Source organism: Durio zibethinus, unplaced genomic scaffold (assembly GCF_047325235.1).
Source record: "Durio zibethinus cultivar Kanyao isolate XHJ-2024 unplaced genomic scaffold, ASM4732523v1 HiC_scaffold_3, whole genome shotgun sequence".
In the NCBI taxonomy this organism is placed as follows: Eukaryota; Viridiplantae; Streptophyta; class Magnoliopsida; order Malvales; family Malvaceae; genus Durio; species Durio zibethinus.
This window is the reverse complement of record NW_028323044.1, coordinates 8,591,001-8,596,000: the sequence shown is the minus strand read 5'-3', so window position 1 is coordinate 8,596,000 and position 5,000 is coordinate 8,591,001.

Genomic DNA, 5,000 nt, shown 5'->3' with positions numbered 1-5,000 from the left:
GACTTGGTCTGGGGTCTAGGGCAGCATCCGCCGCGTGCACGGGCTGGAGCTCGGCTCCCTTTTTTTGCATGCAAGCCAACCGATCGAGGCCATGGGCGCCTGCCGGTCACCGGAGCAACCAGTCGCCGGACAAAAATCGCCGGAAGGCATGCACGCCCTGTATTTCGTTCGAGGGACGTTGGCCGGGGTGCACGCGATGGGAGGCCCATCGCGCACTCCTACTCCCCCCGTGGGGGGGGGAGAGGGGGTGCCGGACCACCACCCCCTAAAGAGCATTAGAGATTTTACAGATATGCTACCAGTAGACGTTAAAATGTCTGAAACGGGGACACTTTTTCCAAACAAGCAAATCCCACACCGAGGGTGCGCAGGTGCCGATGGTGGTCGAGGCATGTGCCCGCAACAAGGGCCAACGTGAGCCGATGGTGGTCGAGGCAACCGCCCGCACCAGCTCGAGGCATGTGCCCACACCAAGGCCCGGCATGTATCGATGGTGTTCGACGTAGGGGCAATCTTCTGCTGATGGTGGTCGAGGCAAGAGCCCGCACCAAGGGCCAGCGTGTGCCCATGGTGCTCGAGGCAACCGTCCGCACCAGGGCCCAGCGTGTGCCGATGGTGGTCGAGGCAACCGCCCGCACCAGGGCCCAGCGTGTGCCGATGGTGCTCGAGGCAACCGCCCGCACCAAGGGCCGGCTTGTGCCGATGGTGTTCGAGGCAACCGCCCGCACCAGGGCCCAGCGTGTGCCGATGGTGGTCGAGGCAACCGCCAGCACCAGGGCCCAGCGTGTGCCGATGGTGGTCGAGGCAACCGCCCGCACCAGGGCCCAGCGTGTGCCGATGGTGGTCGAGGCAACCGCCCGCACCAGGGCCCAGCGTGTGCCGATGGTGGTCGAGGCAAGCGCCCTCACCAAGGCCGAGCGTGTGCCGATGGTGGTCGAGGCAACCGCCCGCACCAGGGCCCAGCGTGTGCCGATGGTGGTCGAGGCAAGCGCCCGCACCAAGGCCGAGCGTGTGCCGATGGTGGTCGAGGCAAGCGCCCGCACCAGGGCGCAGCGTGTGCCGATGGTGGTCGAGGCAAGCGCCCTCACCAAGGCCGAGCGTGTGCCGATGGTGGTCGAGGCAACCGGCCGCACCAAGGGCCGGCGTGTGCCGATGGTGTTCGAGGCAACCGCCCGCACCAGGGCCCAGCGTGTGCCGATGGTGGTCGAGCCAGGAGCCCGCACCAAGGGCCGGCTTGTGTCGATGGTGTTCGGGGCAACCGCCCGTACCAGGGCCCAGCGTGTGCCGATGGTGCTGGGGGCAAGCGCCCGCACCAGGGCCTAGCGTGTGCCGATGGTGCTGGGGGCAAGCGCCCGCCCCAGGGCCCAGCGTGTGCCGATGGTTATCGGGGCAACCGGCCGCACCAGGGCCCAGGGTCTCCCGATGGTGCTCGAGGCAACCGCCCGCACCAAGGCTCAGCATGTGCCGATTGTGATCGAGGCAACAACCCACACCAGGGCCCAGCTTGTGCCGATGGCGGTCGAGGCAAGTGCCCGTACCGAAGGGCAGCCTATGCCGATGATGGTCGATGCATGTGCCATCACCATGCGTCATCATGTGCCATTGATGGTCGAGGCCTTGGCCGAAGTTCGATTTTGAGCCACGGTGCCCATGCTTGGCTCCAGCATGTGCTGGTGCCGCATTTTTTTCACTCGGGACAGCATCGCCGGAGCATCGCCGGAGCATCGCCGGAGTACCGCCGGAGAACCTGACCGGCGGCATTGGGGTTCCGGCGATTGGGAGGGGGGCCGGGGGGGTGTGCGCACATGATGTGCGATGGGTGCTGGTACTTGGCCTTGTGTTGGCCCCCTATCCCTCATCAAACCTCTGAGAATTCACACCCCCTTAAAGAGCATTTGAGATTTTACAGGTTTGCTACCAGTAGCCGTTAAAGTGTCTGAAATGGGGACACTTTTTTCAAACGGTCACAAAATCTTCTCTACTTCGAGTTTTTAGCTGAATTTTTTTGTGCATGCCAACAAAAATAGAAGGATCATGCCTACAAAATTTGGGGCCAAAAATCCTTATAAAAAAATTTTAAAAATTCCCGAACCGCAAAAAGTTTTGAAAATCGTGAAAAATAGAAAACGAGTCATCTTCCAACGAAACTTCACGTGAAGGCTTAGGGGACCATTGTATGAATTTACAAGCCATAAAAATGGCATTGGCACGGCAGAAATTTGAAGATGTGCCTAAACCCACCAGGGCCCAGCGTGTGCCGATGGTGCTCGAGGCAACCGCCCGCACCAGGGCCCAGCGTGTGCCGATGGTGCTCGAGGTAAGCGCCCGCACCAGGGCCCAGCGTGTGCCGATGGTGGTCGAGGCAACCGCCCGCACCAGGGCCGATAGTGTGCCGATGGTGCTCGAGGCAACCTGTCGCACCAGGGCCCAGCGTGTGCCGATGGTGATCGAGGTAACCTGCCGCACCAGGGCCCAGCGTGTGCCGATGGTGGTCGAGGCAAGTTCCCGCACCAGCGCCCAGCGTGTGCCGATGGTGCTCGAGGCAACCGACCGCACCAGGGCCCAGCGTGTGCCGATGGTGCTCGAGGCAACCTGCCGCACCAGGGCCCAGCGTCTGCCGATGGTGCTCGAGGCAACCTGCCGCACCAGGGCCCAGCGTCTGCCGATGGTGCTCGAGGCAAGCGCCCGCACCAGGGCCCAGCGTGTGCCGATGGTGGTCGAGGCAAGCGCCCGCACCAGGGCCCAGCGTGTGCCGATGGTGCTCGAGGCAACCTGCCGCACCAGGGCCCAGCGTGTGCCGATGGTGCTCGAGGCAACCGACCGCACCAGGGCCGAGCGTGTGCCGATGGTGGTCGAGGCAAGCGCCCGCACCAGGGCCCAGCGTGTGCCGATGGTGGTCGAGGCAACCTGCCGCACCAGGGCCCAGCGTGTGCCGATGGTGCTCGAGGCAACCGACCGCACCAGGGCCGAGCGTGTGCCGATGGTGCTCGAGGCAAGCGCCCGCACCAGGGCCCAGCGTGTGCCGATGGTGCTCGAGGCAACCTGCCGCACCAGGGCCCAGCATGTGCCGATGGTGCTCGAGGCAACCTGCCGCACCAGGGCCCAGCGTGTGCCGATGGTGGTCGAGGCAAGCGCCCGCACCAGGGCCCAGCGTGTGCCGATGGTGGTCGAGGCAAGCGCCCGCACCAGGGCCCAGCGTGTGCCGATGGTGGTCGAGGCAACCGCCCGCACCAGGGCCCAGCGTGTGCCGATGGTGGTCGAGGCAACCTGCCGCACCAGGGCCCAGCGTGTGCCGATGGTGGTCGAGGCAACCTGCCGCACCAGGGCCCAGCGTGTGCCGATGGTGGTCGAGGCAAGCGCCCGCACCAGGGCCCAGCGTGTGCCGATGGTGGTCGAGGCAAGCGCCCGCACCAGGGCCCAGCGTGTGCCGATGGTGGTCGAGGCAACGTGCCGCACCAGGGCCCAGCGTGTGCCGATGGTGCTCGAGGCAACCGACCGCACCAGGGCCGAGCGTGTGCCGATGGTGCTCGAGGCAAGCTGCCGCACCAGGGCCCAGCGTGTGCCGATGGTGGTCGAGGCAACCGCCCGCACCAGGGCCCAGCGTGTGCCGATGGTGATCGAGGCAACCGACCGCACCAGGGCCCAGCGTGTGCCGATGGTGCTCGAGGCAACCTGCCGCACCAGGGCCCAGCGTGTGCCGATGGTCGTCGAGGGAACCTGCCGCACCAGGGCCCAGCGTGTGCCGATGGTGGTCGAGGCAAGCGCCCGCACCAGGGCCCAGCGTGTGCCGATGGTGCTCGAGGCAACCGACCGCACCAGGGCCCAGCGTGTGCCGATGGTGCTCGAGGCAACCTGCCGCACCAGGGCCCAGCGTGTGCCGATGGTGGTCGAGGCAAGCGCCCGCACCAGGGCCCAGCGTGTGCCGATGGTGGTCGAGGCAAGCGCCCGCACCAGGGCCCAGCGTGTGCCGATGGTGCACCAGGGCCCAGCGTGTGCCGATGGTGCTCGAGGCAACCGACCGCACCAGGGCCCAGCGTGTGCCGATGGTGGTCGAGGCAAGCGGCCGCACCAGGGCCCAGCGTGTGCCGATGGTGGTCGAGGCAAGCGCCCGCACCAGGGCCCAGCGTGTGCCGATGGTGGTCGAGGCAAGCGCCCGCACCAGGGCCCAACGTGTGCCGATGGTGCTGGGGGCAACCGCCCGCACCAGGGCCCAGCGTGTGCCGATGGTGATCGAGGCAACCGCCCGCCCCAGGGCCCAGCGTGTGCCGATGGTGGTCGAGGCAAGCGCCCGCACCAGTGCCCAGCGTGTGCCGATGGTGGTCGAGGCAAGCGCCCGCACCAGGGCCCAGCTTTTGCCGATGGTGATCGAGGCAACCGGCCGCTCCAGGGCCCAGCGTGTGCCGATGGTTATCGGGGCAACCGGCCGCACCAGGGCCCAGGGTCTGCCGATGGTGCTCGAGGCAACCGCCCGCACCAAGGCTCAGCATGTGCCGCTGGTGATCGAGGCAACAACCCACACCAGGGCCCAGCTTGTGCCGATGGCGGTCGAGGCAAGTGCCCGTACCGAAGGGCAGCCTATGCCGATGATGGTCGATGCATGTGCCATCACCATGCGTCATCATGTGCCATTGATGGTCGAGGCCTTGGCCGAAGTTCGATTTTGAGCCACGGTGCCCATGCTTGGCTCCAGCATGTGCTGGTGCCGCATTTTTTTCACTCGGGACAGCATCGCCGGAGCATCGCCGGAGCATCGCCGGAGTACCGCCGGAGAACCTGACCGGCGGCATTGGGGTTCCGGCGATTGGGAGGGGGGCCGGGGGGGTGTGCGCACATGACGTGCGATGGGTGCTGGTGCTTGGCCCTTGTGTTGGCCCCCTATCCCTCATCAAACCTCTGAGAACTCACACCCCCTTAAAGAGCGTTTGAGATTTTACAGGTTTGCTGCCAGTAGCCGTTGAAGTGTCTGAAACGGGGACACTTTTTTCAAACGGTCGCGAAAT